General features: G+C 36.6%; 1 long non-coding RNA gene across 5 annotated transcripts in view; it reads left to right on the top strand.

The window, feature by feature from the left end:
- LOC126075847 (uncharacterized) overlaps positions 1-18,141 on the top strand; it is a 399,778-nt gene that overhangs the window by 289,791 nt on the left and 91,846 nt on the right. Inside the window, exon 4 of one of the 5 annotated variants that reach the window (XR_007517298.1) lies at positions 6,143-6,387. The exons of the other annotated variants lie outside the window; for them this stretch is intronic. This is a non-coding gene — a long non-coding RNA (uncharacterized LOC126075847). Of the gene's footprint in view, positions 1-6,142; positions 6,388-18,141 lie in introns of those variants that run through there. 5 annotated transcript variants of the gene reach the window in all.

The following is an 18,141-nucleotide window of genomic DNA, read 5'->3' as shown; positions in this document are numbered from 1 at the left end:
CATTTAATCTTTTCCCCGTAGAATCATTCAATACTACAACTTGAGGTTTGAGTTTTTTCTTCAGTTCTTTCAGTTTGAGAAATGCCGAGCATGTTCTTCACTTTTGGTTCTCTAACACCAGATCTTTTACATTTCATTGTAATACTTTGTTTTGTCTTCTCAAACTGCCCTTTGAAATTTTCTGTTAAGCTCTCTTACACCATCATTTCTTCCTTTTGCTTTAGTTTTTTATGTTCAAGAACAAGCTTATGAGTCTCTTCTGACATCCATTTTGGTCTTTTCTTTCTTTCCTTTTTAATGACCTCTTGCTTTTTTCATGTATGATGCCCTTGATGTCATTCCACAACTCATTTGGTCTTCGATCACTAGTGTTCAGTGCATCAAATCTATTCTTGGGATGATCTCTAAATTAGGTGAGATATACTCAAGGTCATACTTTGGCTCTTGTGGGCGTGTTCGAATTTTCTTCAGCTTCAACTTGAACTTGCATATGAGCAATCAATGGTCTGCTCTGCAGTTGGCCCCTGCTCTTGTTCTGACTGATGATAATGAACTTTTCCATCATCCCTTTCCACAGATGTGTTCAAATTAATTCCCGTGTATTCCATCTGGTGAGGTCCACGTGTAGAGTCACCATTTATGTTGTTCAGAAAAGGTATTTGCAATGAATAAGTCATTCGTCTTGCAGAACTCTATCATGTGATCTCCAGCGTCATTTCTATCACCAAAGCCATAAATCCAACTACCAATCCTTCTTCTTTATTTCCAGCTTCCACATTCCAATCATCAGTAATTATCATTCCACCCTGACTGCATGTTTGATCAATTTCAGACTGCAGAAGTTGGTAAAAACCCTCAGTTTCTTCATCTTTGGCCTTAGTGGTTGGAGCCTAAATTTGAAGAATAATTGTATTCCTTGGTGTCCTTGTAAGTATATAGATATTATTCTACCACTGAAAGCACTGTACTTCAGAATAGATCATGAAATATTCTTTTTGGCAATGAATGCAATGCCACTTCTCTTCAGTTTTTCATTCCCAACATAATAAACCACATGATAGTTGGATTCAAAATGGCCAATACCAATCCATTTCAGCTCACTAATGCCCAAGATATTGATGTTTATACATTCCATATCATTTTTGACAACTTCCAATTTTCCTAGATTGGTAATTTGTATATTCCACGTTCCTCTTATTAGTGAATGGTTGCAGCTGTTTCTTCTCATTTTGAGTTGTACCACCCCAGTAAATCAAGGTCCTGAAAGCTTGACTCTACCCACATCATTACGGTGGACTTTATTTTGAGAAGGCAGCTCTTCCTCAATGGTATTTTGAATGCCTTGCAACCTGAGAGGCTCATCCTCTGACACTATATCAGCCAATGTTACACTGCTATTCATAAGGTTTCACTGGTTAATTTGTTTCAAAAGTAGACTGTCAAATCCTTATTCCTAGTCTGTCTCAGTCTGGAAGCTCAGCTGAAACCTGCTCATCATGGGTGACCCTGCTGGTATTTGAAATACTGATGCCATAGCTTCCAGCATCACAGCAAAGTGACAGGCACATGGGGAAAATAGGCCTGGAAATCTGCTGGTGAAAAACCATAGCCTTGAAAACCCTCTGGAGCAGCTGTACTCTGCATACATGGAGTCACTATGAGTCAAAGTCGACTCAAGAGGGACTAAGAACAAGAATAAATTTTAAAGTAATTTATGTTTTAAAGTACATTCACAGCATGTTTTTATTTTTGCCCATGAGTCAAAAACTACTTGACAGCACCTAACAGTGACAACAGCAACAGGACTAAGTGAAATGATGAAATATGAAGGAAAATGTATTGATTTTCTACATTTTGCAGAAAAGCTATCAGCATCTTCAATTATGTTAAATCCTGGTGAATAGGTTCCTAAATGCTAGATACTCAGATAAAGTTAAATCTTTAAGACTTTGATTCTGTTAAATTTAAATCTAGTTTTCAACATTTTGCATATCATTTACTCTTGCTAACATTAACAAAATGGAATACTTTGTAACAGTAGCATTTTCTTTAGTAGAAAAATAAATGAGAACTTCAACTGCAAAACGTTTCTGTTTCTGAAGATAAGAGCAACATTGACAATTAGAAACGTCATGTTCCATGTAAAGAAGGCTTTTCTTTTCCTTCCTCTTCCTTCCTTCCTTCCTTCCTTCCTCCCTCCCTCCCTCCCTTCCTTCCTTCCTTCCTTCCTTCCTTCCTTCCTTCCTTCCTTCCTTCCTTCCTTCCTTCCTTCCTTCCTTCCTTCCTTCCTTCCTTCCTTCCTTCCTCCCTCCCTCCCTCCCTCCCTCCCTTCCTCCCTTCTTCCTTCCCTCCCTCCCTCCCTCCCTCCCTTCCTCCCTTCTTCCTTCCCTCCCTCCCTTCTTCCTTCCCTCCCTCCTTCCTTCCCTCCCTCCTTCTTTCCCCCCTCCTTCCTTCCTCCCTTCCTCCCTTCTTCTCTTCCTCCCTCCTCCCTCCCTCCCTCCCTCTCTGTCTCCCTCACTCTCGTGCTTTCTCTCTTTTTTAACATTGAGAGTCAAAGTGAGGAAAAGAAAAAATAAATTTATTCCAGAATATTTTTTAATCGGCCACTTCTTTAGCTGAAAATGAACTTTGGAGATAACCCAAGTGTTTGTATTCATTCAGCTGTGTAAAGTAAGGCACAGAAAGGGAAACTCAATAGCTTGTACAAACTCATAGTAATAGCAGTGAGCTTTATTCATGACCTTAGTATCTTATATCTTTCCTATCGTACTTACATTGTCATATGATTTAAAGGGACTTTCAGAGGAATTTAACAGCTACAAGGAATTATTTATTTACACATAAAAAGAAACATACACTATGGTTAGTCCAAGTTCTCAAGCTACACATTCATGGATGAAGTGTTATAAATCTATGGAAGAAAATCTTCTAAATCTAAGGATTTGTATTGGAGTGGAAATATTCCCTATATCCCAGAAGTCAGTTCTTGGGGTATAGCTGTTGTTTCTTCCCTGTATATTTTAAATCAAAGTTTTGTAATACTTATACATCTTTAAAAAGAGAAAAAGGAGCCCTGGTGGCATAGTGGATAAGAGCTATGGCTGCTAAACAAAAGGTCAGCAGTTCAAATGCACCAGCTGCTTCTTGGAAACCTTATGAGGCAACTCTACTCTGTCCTATGGGTTCACTATGAGTTGGAATTGACTTGATATCAATGGGTTTGGTTGTTTGGTTTTATATATCTAAAAAGAGACTTTTCACAGAATCCTGATGCATCCAGGGTAAGAAGTTTATTTTGCTTTTCAGGATTATATCCAACTAAGACCTAAGTTGGTGCTAACAATTTTATTTAAATATTAGTAAAAAAAAATTTGAATTTCAAATAAAGTACATTTTGTCTTGCATTTCTAAGCTCATTGAAGAAAATGGCAAGTAGCACTTAAATTATGAAAAGTGAAACTGTAAGGAAAAGTACTGCTATAAGCATTTCTTTGATTATCACTGTAGAGTACTATAACTACAAATGGAACAATTGTGCACTTTAATCCAATCTGTGCTTTTAAGCTTCAGTGAATTCTGTGACGGAAATAGAAAATGTAAACTAGAAAAAAAAATATTATGGATTCAGAGCTTGTGTTTTGTTTCAGGAGAAACTAGTGTTCAGCTATTTGTCTATTATACACAGTAGACCAACAGAGTGAGCAGGGTGGTTTTCCTTGATACTTGTGGTAGGCAGAATTTGAAAGTTACTCCCATGATTCCCATCCCCTGGTGTTCACATTTTTGTGTAATTTATTCCCCATAAGTATGGATGGAAACTTTGTCTTGTTTCTGATTAAGAGAACATGGTAAAAAGTGAAGGCATTTCACAGATATAATTATAATCTCTGTATTAGTTTCCTAGGCCTCCCCCAATAAAGTGGACAACTTATGAGAACAGAAATATACTGTCTCACAGTTCTGAAGGCTAGTAGTCAGTGTGTTGGCATGGCCATTTTCTCATCAAAGGCTCTAGGAAAGGATGCCTTTTTGTCTCTTCTGGATTCTAACTGCCCCAGGCATTTCTTGGCTTGTAGCTACAGTATAACTCATCTTCATATGACCATCTTCCCTCTGTTTGTCTCTTTTCCTCTTTTTATACGGCCACCACTCAGAATGGATTGGGACCCATGTTACTCCTATTTGATCTCATGTTAAGTGATAACATCTTCAAAGACCCTATTTCAAAATCAGTTTATGTATACAGGTATCAGGGGTTAGGATCTCAGTATACCTTTTGGGGGACACAATTCAATCCATAATAGTCTCTAAAGTGTTGGCTATTAGTTAATCAAAGGAAGATAATTTTGAGTAGATCTAACCTAAAGGACACCAAGTTCTTTCAGGAAATGCTTGGGCCTTTAAAAGAGGGCCCAAGCATTCCCTGAAAGAAGAGACTGCTGGCCTTGAAGACACAGCAGCCATTTTATGAACTGCCTATGGAAAGGAGCAGCCACTAGAAGCTGAGGGCCTCAGTCATACAAAGAACTGAATTCTGTCAATGCCGATGACTTGAAGGAACTTGGGAAAGGACACCAAGTTCAAATTAAGAAGCAGTCCTGGGTGACACCTCATTGCAGCCTCGTGAGATGCTGAGCAGAGGACCCAGCTAAGCCACGACTAGACTCCTGACCCATGGAATCTATGAGATAATAAATGTTGTTTTAAGCCTCTAAATCTGAGTTACAGCAACAGAACACTAATAGAAGAGTCATGAAATACACTAAAGTATAATTGAAATGAGATCATTACAAAAATGTTCATTCCCACAGCTGTTATATAAAATTTACAGTCTAAATGTTTAAATATTTATTTTTATTGCTTATTAATGATAGTCCCACAACTCTTGAGCTCTCACTACTAGTCAAGAGCATGATTAAAAAGGTAACAGCATTGCACACATACTGATGTTTATGCAAACACAAACACAGACGTATATACAGGTAGTCCTCGATTTACAGGATATTCGATGAACCACTCTTAAGATCGTCTGGCTGTTTTGTTTTGTTTTTTGTTTTTTTTTGGCACTACATATAATATTGCTGTGTGTAATTTGCTGATGTTATTGCTCTCAGATATTCACTCACGGATGTGTATATACAATTTTTCCAACCCCCCAAAACAAAGATTAGATTTATAAAGATACTAATAATAAAGGGCAATAATAATGAAAACTAAAAAAAAGAAAAAGAGGTATTCGACTTAGGTCAGAACTGACTTATGATGGAGTCTTTGAATGGAGCCCTCTCATAAGTCGGGGACTACCTGTACATATATTTGTACACTTGAGAATTCTTAAAGTGAAAAATTCATTCCATTCAAATAAGTTGTTGAGTTCCAAAATCCAGTGGTTTGGCTCCAAATCAAGTTTATCCCAGGAGTTGTAAGCATGACAACTTGTAGGCACTTTCCCATTTTAAAAACATGACTGTATCAGCATGCTACCTAGTCTATCTTAGGTCACATGGCATGAATTCAATATGAGATGTAATATTACAATTCTATATAAACAGCAGGTGAGACGTTGATGGAAAATTTTGAACTTTGGATGGAATAAAACTATAAAATCCAAGGATAATTTGATTCAATTTGTATCAATAGAGAACAATTTACCAGAGCTGTAAAACCACGATTATTTATAAGGCCCCCTCCAAAAAAAAAAAGTCATCATACAAATGTAGTTTAATACTAGGTATTAAAAAAAACATAAAATATGAAATGAAGCCTTAGGTATATGTTTATGTTACTATTACTAATCAAAGTTAAAGAATCTTTCCATGTTAATTTGATCTTCCTCATTTAGCTCTGGTGAGATCTGATCTATCATATGACACTTTATTCTTAATTAAAATACTTTAAAAGGCTTTGAAATTAAGCATTTTACCATCAGCTATAGTATTTTTTTTTTTTTTTTTTTGGGTTAAAATCATGTAGGGCCTAAATGGATTTGTCTCACCAGTGTTTCAAAAGAGAACCAGTCACCTTGGAGCTTAAAGAATGTTATATCCATATTGCCAGGCAAGGATAAAATGTCACTCAACCTCATTGCAGAATAATGATTCAACTTCTCTCTCTCTCTCTCTTTTTTTTTCCCCCCAATCAGGAGGGATCGGGAGTGAAACCTGATGTCTTAGTCAACTTACCTGACTGGAGTGAGAGGACATTTGTAGTCAACTGGCCCAACCAAGAGAAGTCAGTGAATTGGAGAACCACAATTCACTACATGTAAAATGGGCTTAGGAAGGAGTTCTGGGAAAATAAGACACTCCTAACTTTATATACAGGAATCCTTATAGTGCTTTTGGCCAGATGGGAACTTCTTTGTAAGCATAAATACTACATGCAAACCTAGATATGATTGTAAGACATAACTGTTATTTTCAAAATGTATTTTTCCTTCATAAAATAGTTTGAAAATAAAATAGATGTCAAAAAATAACAGAAAAGATAATATCATTTTATATATAAAGTTTCAATGATAATAAGTAGCTAGTACTTATTAGACATATAGTGTATACAAAGCCATGAGTTGGAATCAACTAGATGGCAACTGGCTAGGCACTGTTCTTGGTCCTTGTACTATCTCAATAAATTCTCATAGTAATCCTTTAAGGTAAAGACTTATGTTATCTCCATCTCACAGATGAGTAACTGAGGTCAAGAGAGGTTAAATAACCTGCCAAAGTAAATCACAGAGCTTATCTTGGACCCCAGAACACTGTCTTTAGTCTCTGACTGCTTGCTTACTTTTTCTATCCAAGTAAGAAAGTATTTAACACATTTAATATCATTTGTCTGACTTCCAAACACATGTATCCAACTACCTTTTTTTAAATGAACTTTTAATTTTTTAATATTTTTAGATTTACAGAGAAGTTGTAAAGGTAGCACAAAGTTCCCTTATTCTGCTCATCCAGTTCCCCCAATGTTAACATCTCGTCTTCGCATGGTACATAGGTCAAAACCAAGAAATTAACATTGTATATTACTATTAACTAAACTACAGATTTAATCAGATTTCATCACATTTTCCACTGGTGAACTCTTTTTCTGTGCCAGGATCCCACACTGCAGGTAATATCTAGTCTCCCTAGTCTCCTCTAATCTGTAACAGTTTCTCAGTCTTTCCTTTTTTTATGACTTTGTGGTTCTAAAGAGTATTGACCAAATATTTTAAAGAATGCTCCTCAGTTTGGGCTTATCTAATGATTTCACTAGAGTTATGAGTTTGAGGGGAAAATACTTCATAGGAGAGTACCTTTTTCATCACTTCATATCAGGGAGTTCTTTATGTCAACATGGCATCACCGGTGCTGTGAACCTTAATCACTTGGTCAAGATAGTGTCTGCCAAGTTTCTACATTGTACAGTTACTATTTTTCCCCATAATTTTTTGTTTTTCTTTTCATACTCTATGCTTTAAAAGTGAGTGTCTTAGTTATCTAGTGCTGCTATAACAGAAATACCACAAGTGGATGGCTTTAACAAAGAGAAATTTATTTTGTCATGGTCTAGCAGGTTACAAGTCCAAAATCAGGGTATCAGCTACAGGGGAAGGCTTTTTCTCTCTGTTGGCTCTGTGGGGAGGTCCTTGTCCTCAATCTTCCCCTGGTTGAGGAGCTTCTCAGGCACAGGGACCCGTGTCCAAAGGACACACTCTGCTCCTGGTGCTGTTTTCTTAGTGGTATGAGGTCCCCAACTCTCTGCTTGCTTCTTTTTCCTTTTATCTCTTAAGAGACAAAAAGTGGTACAGGCCACACCCCAGGGAACTCCCTTCACATTGGATCAGGGAGGTGACCTGAGTAAGGGTGGTGTTACAATCCCACCTAATCCTCTTAACATAAAATCACAATCACAAAATGAAGGACAGCCACTCAATACTGGGAATCATGGCCTAACCAAGTTGAAGCACACATTTTTTGGGGGACATAATTCAATCCATGATAGTGAGTCACTAAGTTCAGCCTCTACTTGGGATGAGGTGGGGAATTAAGCTCCACCTTTTGTAGGAGTGGAGAGAGAGTTATCTATGCATATCATTTAGGATTCTTTCTTTAAGGAAGATTTGCCTCATATTCCCTATTTATTTAATCATTTACTTATACCAATATGGAATTGTATCTATTTACCTTAAAACTTAGGGTGCAAGTCATACTACATTATTGATTTTGTTGCTCAAATTATCCCAGTTTTGGCCATTACAGGTCTTTCAAACTGACTTCTGCATCGCTTTGACGTGCCCCCATCCCTTTGTTTTTTGAGCATTTTCTTAGTTCCTGGTACTTACAAGATGCCCCAAGCTAATCTTGTATTTTTCCTGCCTTAGCATTAGAATCAGCCATTTCTCCAAGGAGTCCTGGTTTCTTTCATTAGAGAACATATCTATTGTGTTTTTAACATTAAAAATTTGTTTTCTCACTGGTAATTCAAACTAAACAACTTCAAATCTTTAGAAGTTCAATAAAAATGCATTTAATTAAAGGATGCTTTTTATTTCCTTTCAAATGTCCTACTCTAGACATATATTATTGTTGCAATTTGAAAAGAGAAGTAATAAGCCATACAAAATTTGAAATATGTATTTTTATCTCCCACTAATAGAATAAAAGGAAACCAAACAATTATTACTCATGGTGATCACATGTGTTACAGAGTAGAACTTCTCCATAAGGTTTTTTGGCTTCCATAATCTTTACAGAAGCAGGTCACTAGGACTTTCCTCCCCAGTGCCGCTGGGTAGGTTTGAATTGCCAACCTTTAGGTCAGTAACTGAGCGCAAACCACTTGTACCACTCAGGGATCTACTAACAGAACAACCAATGTTTAATAAGCATTGTGTTTGTTGGAAACCAAGAGAAGAATCAACAAAATGCAAAACAAATGAACAAAAAATCCTTTTTATATTTTATATTTATGACCCTTTAAAATATTTTGTGCATATCATTTTATTAAGAAAGCTATTTGTAATATAAAGTACAATTAGAACTACTTTTTATTAGTTTCTTTGTATAAGTAGTATATTCCCTGAGAAAGCTCAATAAATGAGAATATATAATTTTATTAGTCATAATAATAAAAAAATTTTATTATTACTAATAAAATTATAAAAGTAATAATAGTGATGATTATTTCTGGAAAATGACAAGCAATTCAATAAAATCTCAAGCCTCGTATAGTATTCATTATCTGGCTTGTCAGATAATTTTCCATGAACTTGTCTAATCTTGAGCTTTGAAAGTTAGAGAAAGATTCCTATATTGTCTTCAGAAATTTTCAGGGCACGCTGATAGTGCAGGCACACAATTATTATCATGCTGAACTTTCGTTTTAGTTGGATTTTGAGGTAAATATAACCAGTAACCAAACAGCTGCTGTACAGTCAATTCTGACTCAAGGTGACCCTGCACATGTCAGAATAGAATGTTCTCCACAAGGTTTTCAATGGCGAATTTTTCAGAAGCAGATCTCCAGTGCTTTCATTCGGGGCGCCTCTGGCTAGACTCAGGCGCATTAACTGCTTGCGCCACCCAGGGAGTCCAAGGTAAATATAGATACATATATTCCATTTTTCAACTTAGAAAATTTGGCCTGGGCATCAAAGTTGAAACAGTAAGGTAATATAATTTAGTGCTAAGCAAAGATTTGCTTGACAGAAAAATAATTTCTGTAACTGCTGTTTCTGATGTCCAAGGCTTTTTCCATTGTCATAATCTTTGCATCTTCATAAGAAGACACATGGTTTATAAATACATCACATCATTAATTTTCCATTGAAGGAAGGGTAACCTGTTAACTGAGAGAAAAGAGCAGTGATCCTATTGCTAACCTCAGAAAACAAGGTCCTGAGAACATAGACTTAGGTTATAACACTTGTGTGTATACATAGGTGTGTGTGTGAGTGTGCACATGTAAGAGATAGTGTGTATCGACATAAAAGATGTCACCAAAATGGGACACTAAAGGAGAGAATTAAAGTGTTGTCCAACCCAACAGACTTAATATAGTTTAGGCCAATAAATGTCGAACATAGTATTTTATCACCAAAATATCAGTACTGAACAATTGAAGGCCAGAATAAAATTAATCATCTAAAAATTTTTACATCGTACATCAATTCCCTCTTTAGAAAATATAAGAAATACGCTCATATCTATTCCTTTCTCAAATGCATTACAATGGCGTAGAAGAGATAAGAAAAACACACACTGACAGCAAACAACACATTATGCAAGGAAATTAGGTACAAATCAAGTGTAATGACTCGCAAAGCTATAGGAATTGAATGGAAAGGTATCTCTTAGCTACTGCTCAAAAAATAATACATAGAAGAAATCTTACCATTCTGATGTGTCTAAAACGGTGGGTACACAGATGAAGAGAATAAGGTCAGAGGGAGAGAAGGAGACATTTTGTATGAAACCAAAAGCGTGCCTGAAGACGAGAGTGACAGATTAAGCATGGCAGGTTTACACTACAGTGAAACTTCTTCGAAATAAGCTTTGTATAGTGTGCTGAGGCCAAAGTGAAGTTATAATAACATTTGTATAACTTTATCTATTAATTTTAACATACTTTAAAAGACATTACTTAGTTGCCTTGGATTCTAGTCCCAAACTCCTCTAATTACTAACTTGAAAAAAAAACTTGAAGAGGTCACTTAATATATCTAATCCTAACCTTATACATTTCCACAATTGCAATACACTTTTTCCTGCTAATCTTACAAGGTAATTGTGAGAGTTTTATCAGGTTACATATAAAAATACTTGGTATGTTGTAATTATAATTTGAGTATATACTAGTTAAAAGGTAAGTTATTACTTATTCATTCTAACTTGTCTCTTCTTATATGCATGCTCCACCTTTTAAATAGGGAAATCAAAATTAGGTAAAAAGGTAAAATTAAAAATAATGGGACATTTTATGAAAGTGCACGTGAAGTCATCTGTGTTCCTGGCTTCTTAGTCCTGTTTATAGGGTGTTGTCAATCAATTCTAATACTGCAGTACACTACAGCCTACCAAGTGCCTGCTCAGGTAGCCTTTAATAATAAAGATGAAATCATTTTCCAGTAAAAAATTCTTTTTAGTTTCTGCAAAACCACCATGGAAAACTTTTGGGCATGGTAGAATCATATTTGAAATTAGTACCCTTTTAGTAAGTAACTCAGCATAATTATCTCCTATATTCATTGAATTTTAGTTCCTGGAAATGCAGAGATTTACATTTGAGAATTTAAAACTGCGATATCAGCCTTAATTTAATTTCAGTCTGCTAAAAAATGTAATTATCTCAACTACTCCTTCTCTTTCATCCCCCCCCAAAAAAAAACTATTTTAAAGTTTGTTTTAGTGGTAAATAGTTTCCCAGAGGGTTTCCAACATTAATAAATTAAAATAGTCTCTCAAGTTAATTCATTTTTTCCCTTAGTTATGCTTTACCTACACGCCAAGGACTCTAAATACTCAATAAGGTTGTATAATTTTTCTGTCAGATCCAATGCAGAATAATCACTTTGTGTGCTACAATAATAGCCTGTTCTACCATATCCCACTACCACTACCATACCCCACTACCGTAGGTTACTTCAATTGTCTCTGAAGTGAGCTCTGAAACAATGGCTTCTCAGAAGACGAGTTTTTGAGAACTGTTTTCCCAAACTTTCATTCGTTTTCCCTTTTCCTCTGCACATAATTCTTTTCAAAGTTTTGTTCTTTTTTTTTTTCTTCTTACTTATCCCTTGTACATATATCCTCTAATCTTACCCACTTGAAAGTTAATTTTTACGAGAAAATGAAAAAAAAAAATTCTCAAATGTGATTGTGTTAAATCAAATACGCATATTAAAATTTCCTATGGCAGTATTCCCAGCATCTCAAACTAGTCTGATATGTATGCTATACCTTGTATGCACTAACTAACTGCATCCTATTTACCTGCAAAATGTTATTCTTCCATATGTTCTTATTTTCTGAGTTGATAATGACACCAGTGAATAAATGAAGCAACAATATCTAAGTAAATGTATTATGGTCACCACTATGATTTAGGACATTTTTATATTAAGCAGTGCTTCTCAACTGGAAATGATTTAGCCTCCCAGGAGACAGCAATGTCTGGAGACATTTCTGATTGTCATGATTGGGGAGGTGCTACCGCACCTAGTGAGTGGAGTCTAGGGATGCTGCAAAACATATTACAATGCACAGGACAGTCCTTCACAGTGAAACACTAACCCATCCAAAATGTCAGTGGTGCTCAGGCCAGGAGCTCTTACATAAAGGCAACATATCATTCCTATAATTCGCCAAGTTGCATTTTTTTTTTCTTGATGGAGAAGGAGTCACACATTTGATTTTTAGTTCCAATAGCTCCCTTATACATTAGCCCAAATTGAGGTGTGCAGTTCTCCACTTAGTCACGTCAATCACTCTGTGAAATACGTGTAACAAGAAAGCTGTCTATTACCTAATGGCATGGATTACTGTGAAGTGTCTACAGAGAGAAGGGAATGGGAGTATTTACAGGCATCGCATCTCTAATCAATGACGGCTATTACTGACTTACAAGTTATGTCGTTAGTAGGCAGAAAGGGGAGATAAGTGGGTTCTACATAATTTACACATTAATGTAGTACTTAGCATCCATCGCATTCTCTTTGAATTTTAATGGCAAAAAAGAAAAGGAATGGTTACTTTCCTCTTACTATGTTTAAAACGGTTTTTATTTCTGTGAGAAAATCTTGGTCTAAGCTGATCCGCCAACCTAAGAGAACATAACATTTGTAGATACAGGATCTTCATTATGTCATATGCTCACTGCTTTTACTTTGTTAAGCATGGATCCTGAATTAGGGATGTTCCCAAATGGTAAAAAATTCACTACTGTGATTCCTGATTCTGTTTGGGAGAGTCTGTAAGGTATACTAGCTGTATTTATCATGGGTAAGCTAATTTCGACAAATTCATGGAAAATGCATGAAAGTACCAACACATACATTAAAATTTTATATAATATAAACTGAAAATCTTTAAGTAGACTTACAGAGATTGCATTTATAATCATTTTTCTGTTTGTTTCACTTACTAGAATTATTTTAAACACTTGAAAAAGTGCCTGGCTGTGGGAAAGACAATTAAGGAAATTGTCTTCTTAAGTGCAGAAGTGAGAAGATTTTGCCTGACTTCTTTCCCCTGAATTATTTTCTTCACTTTGGAAGGAAACCACTTACATTATGCTTATTTGAGTCAGCACAGTGATTAAGATTTCTTCTGAAACCTAGCAAATATGGTGCTCTTCCTCCTTATACTGCATTTACTACTTGATTATACTGTATGCAAAAGCCGAACAATTTACCATAGAGTCCATTTCAATTCATAATGACCCCAGGTATTGCAAAGTAGAACTGCACTTCATAGTGTTTTCCTAGCTGTGAACTTTTTAAAGTAGATCACCACTGTGTGGGTTTGAACCTTCAACCTTTTAGTTAGTAGTAGCACACTTAACCATTTTGGCCATGTTTATAGGTAACCATTTTCTTGTCTATCTCCAGAAACAAAACCCATCATCACCAAGTTGATTCTGACTCAGAGTGGCCTTGTGTATTATAGAGTAGAACTGCTCAATAAGGTATTCTTGGCTGTAATCTTCAAGGATGCAGTTTGCCAGGCCTTTCTTCCACAGCACTGCTGAGTGGATTTGAACCACCAACTTTAAGGTTATTAGAAAAGCACAAACTATTTGCACCACCCAGAGACTTCCCTTTATCTCAGGGATCAGCAAACTATAGCCTATGGGCCAAAACTGAACTATTGCCTATTTTTGTATGGTCCATGGGCTAAGAATACCTTTTACTTCTTTAAATAGTTGAAAAAAAAAAAAACAGAAGAAAAATAATATTTCATGACACAAGAAGATTTTATGAACTACACATTTATGAATGACTGTCTCTTGGTCTATGTACAGGTTCCGCATGAACACAATGAACTGTTCTGGAATTCCCATTCTTCACAACGTTATCCATAATTTAATATGATCCTCATAGTCGAATGCCTTTCATAGTCAATAAAATACAGGCAAACATCTTTCTGGTACTCTCTGCTTTCAGCCAAGGTCCATCATCTCACATCAGCAATGATATCCTTGTTCTATATCCTCTTCTGAATCCAACTTGAATTTCTGGCAGTTCCCTGTCGATGTACTGCTAAAACAGTTTTTTAATTATCTTCAGCAAAATGCTACTTGCATGTGATATTAATGATACTGTTTGGTAATTTCCATATTCTCTTGGTTCATCTCTCTATGGGATGGGTACAAACATGGATCTCTTCCAGTCAGTTGGTCAGGTAGCTGTTTTCCAAAATTTTTGGAGTAGATGAGTGAGTGCTTTTAGCATAGCATCCATTTGATGAAACATCTGAATTAGTATTCTGTCAATTCCTAGAGCCTTGTTTTTCACCAAAGCTTTCAGTGACACTTGAACTCCTTCTTTCAATACCATTGGTTCTTGACCATATGTACTTCCTGAAATGGTTGAATACTAATTCTTTCTTGTACAGTGATGCTGTGTTTTCCTTCCATCTCTTTTGCTGCTTCCTGAGTCGTTCAGTGTTTTGCCTATAAAAGAATACTTTAATATTGCAACACTACGCTTGAAATTTTTCTTCAGTTCTTTCAGCATGAGAAATGCAGAATGCTCTCTTCCCTTTTGGTTTTCTAACTGCAGGTCTTTGTGCATTCATTATAATGCTTTATTTTGTCTTCCAATCCACGCTTTGAAATATTTTCGGCTCTTTTACTTCAGTTTGGACTTTAACTTGCATATGAGCAATTTATGGCCTCTTCCGCACATTGCAGATCACTCCTAGCCTTGTACTGACTGATCATACTGAGCTTCTCTGTAGTCTGTTGCCACAGATGCAGTCGATTTGATTCTTGTGTATTCCATCTGGATAACTACGTGTGTATAGTCACTGTTTGCATTTTTGAAAAATGGTATTTTCAATGAATACATCCCTGGTCTTGCAAAATTCTATCATGCAATCTCCAGTATTGTTTGCATCACCAAGACCATATTTTCCGACCACTAATCCTCCTTCTTTGTTTCCAGCTCTCACATTCCAAAACCAAACCCGCTGCTGTCCAGTAGATTGCAGCTCATAGTCGATTGCAACTCATAGCGACACTGTAGGGCAGAGTAGAACTGCCCCGTAGAGTTTCCAAGAAGGGCCTGGCGGGTTCGAACTGCTGACCTTTTCGTTAGCAGCCTTAGCACCTAACCACTACGCCACCAAGGTTTCCCTTCACATTACAATCAGTAGTAATTATAAATCCATTTTGATTGCATGTTTGATCAATTTTAGACTGCAGAAGTTGGTAAAAAAAATCTCCAATTTCTTTATCTTTGGCTTTAGTGATTGGTGCATAAATTTGAATAATATTCGTGTTAACTGGTCTACCTTGCAGGCATGACGGATCCCTGGTGGTACAATGACTAAGAGCTTGGCTGTTGGCCAAAATGTCAGCAGTTAAAATCTACCAGCTACTCCTTGAAAACCCCATGAGGCAGTTCTACTCTGTCCTGTAGCATCACTATGAGTCGGAATTGACTTGATGGCAACTGTTTGGTTTGGTTTTGGCTTGTAGGTGTATGGTTATTATCCTGTCACTGACAGAGATGTACTTCAGGATAGATCTTGAATTATTCTTTTTTTGACAATGAATGTGACACTGTTCCTTTTCAATTTGTTATTCCCTGCATAGTAAACTATATGATTGTCAGGTTCAAAATGGCCAATACCAGTCCATTTCAGCTCTAGGTTATCAATCTTCAAGTGTTCCATTTCATTTTTGACAACTTGCCATTTTTGTAGATTCATACTTTGTGGATTTCACATTCCAGTTATTAATGGATTTTCAGCTGCTGCATCTCTTTTTGAGTTCTGCCACATCAACAAAAGACTGCCCTGAAAGCTTTTCTCCATACACATCATTAAGGTCAACTTTACTTTGAGAAGACAGTTGTTCCTCAGTCACCTTTTGAGTGCCTTCTAAACCTGAACAGCTCATCTTCTGGCACTATATCAGACAATGTTCTGCTGCTATTCATAAGTTTTCAGTGGCCATTTTTTTTTTTTTTTTTCCAGAAGCAGATCACCGTGTCCTTCTTCCTAGTCTGTCACAGTCTGGAAGCTCAGCTGAAACCTGTTCACCATGGGTGGCCCTGCTGGCATTTGAAATACCAGTGGCATAGATTCCATTACCACAGCAACACATAAGCTACCAGAGTACTGCAATCTGATAGATGAGTGGTAGAAATAAATGGACTAATGAATAAATAGTGAGTGAAGTAGAAATGAATGAGTGTAATGGAAATGAATCAGTTAAAATTCCTTAGTAGAAAGCAAAGTGAATGAATTCTTGCTAAATTAAGCAAAAAAGGAAATAACCATAAAGGAATCAATTAGATCATACAGTAAGAGAAAGTTGAGGAGGTAGGCTTTGGAAAAAATAGAAGCTAGAGTTCTTGGTAGCAGAAACCATGCGATAATCATGCAAAGGAAAATGGTTGACTTTGCATCTACAATTGGCTCAAAGTTCAGATTCCCAGGAGATAAAATCCGACCATTCTTTGTCGGGGGAAAGGGATCACTTTTATTTACAGTTCCATGAAGATGTTATACAATCTGGAAGAGGACAGCACCACTAACACTACATGTAAAGGAAAATCAGGGTTCTATTATCAGAAAAGAGGAGCCCTGGTGGTACAGTGGTTAAGTACTTGGCTGATAACCAAGTACTTAAGTTCAGACCCACCAGCCACTCTGTAGGTGAAAGATGTGGCCATCGGCTTCTGTAAAGATTTACAGACTTGGAAACCTATGGAACGGTTCTATTCTGTCCTGTGGGTTTATTATAAGTCAGAATCAACCTATGGCAATGGGGGCTGGGAGGGTAGATGATAGAAAGAAAGCAAAATGACAGGATGTACCCTAGAATAGAAAAAATGGGAGTCAGAAGAACATTTTAATGGAAATACCTGCAAGTTATACTGCAGATGTCTGTTCTAGGACATTTTCCACCTACAATATTGAAAAACAATTTAGTCATAATTGTCTTACTCAACTTCCATGAATTAACTAGCTTGGTTTCGACATTACTGTTGAAAGTGAAATTATAAATGATCTCATTCATTGAGTATACCGAGTATACTCTTCTACTGATATGGAAAATATACCCACTTGACAGTTTAATAAAAGAAGATAAAACCATTATTCTGTTCATCAGAGCTTCACAATAGCTAAGAAAAACAAGTGCTGGGTTGTGAATCTTAATGTATGAAGATAAAAACACAGTCTATATTTTAAATGTGAAATTCCCCAGATCCAAAACAATTTTGTGATTAGGTGGCATATTAGTAGTGTGTTGATGGATGAGATGTTTCTACTAGTGAGATGACTACAGCGGAAAAACACTTACAGAGAAATGGGCATTAATAACCCCCGCATTATTCATCTTTTAGCATTTTTTTCCATTCATTCAGTGAGTACTCTTCGTTCTCCAAGCTAAGGATGACACATCTCATATTAAGCTGTTAAGCTTGAAGTCTTTGAAAAATCTATTGAGAAAATGGCACGGGGGCAGCATCTTACCTCCTCTCACTTCACAAGGCAGGGAGGAGAATCAAGATCAACAGCCTATGGCTGATTCTCATGAAGCAAAAGTCAGACATGCCTCCTCTCTCCACCATCTTTACCAATTCTGACACCAGCCATCCCTCCCACGGCACTCTGTATTTTTCTGCTAGGTTCAATAATCCATTGCAATAGTCACACAGAACTCATAGGCAATACTCATGATTATGGAGTTTATTAGGGAAGTAACAGGTTACAAATCAGGTTCAGGAACACTCAGGATACAGTTCTTCTACCAGAACAGCCTCTTCTCAGCCAGACATGCCTCTCTGTAGCCTTCAGCCTCTGGCCTGCTCAGGCAGGTGTTACAAAGCTCTTTTAGCTCTGCAGGTAAGTGCCCAGAGGCACTCTATTCTGCCAGTAAGCCTCGGCCAGAAGGCTTTCAGCTCTAGATCCTTTGGTCAGCAAA

This window comes from Elephas maximus, chromosome 4 (assembly GCF_024166365.1).
Source record: "Elephas maximus indicus isolate mEleMax1 chromosome 4, mEleMax1 primary haplotype, whole genome shotgun sequence".
In the NCBI taxonomy this organism is placed as follows: Eukaryota; Metazoa; Chordata; class Mammalia; order Proboscidea; family Elephantidae; genus Elephas; species Elephas maximus.
Note: the sequence above shows the minus strand (reverse complement) of the source record. Positions and strands in the feature narration are given on the sequence as shown.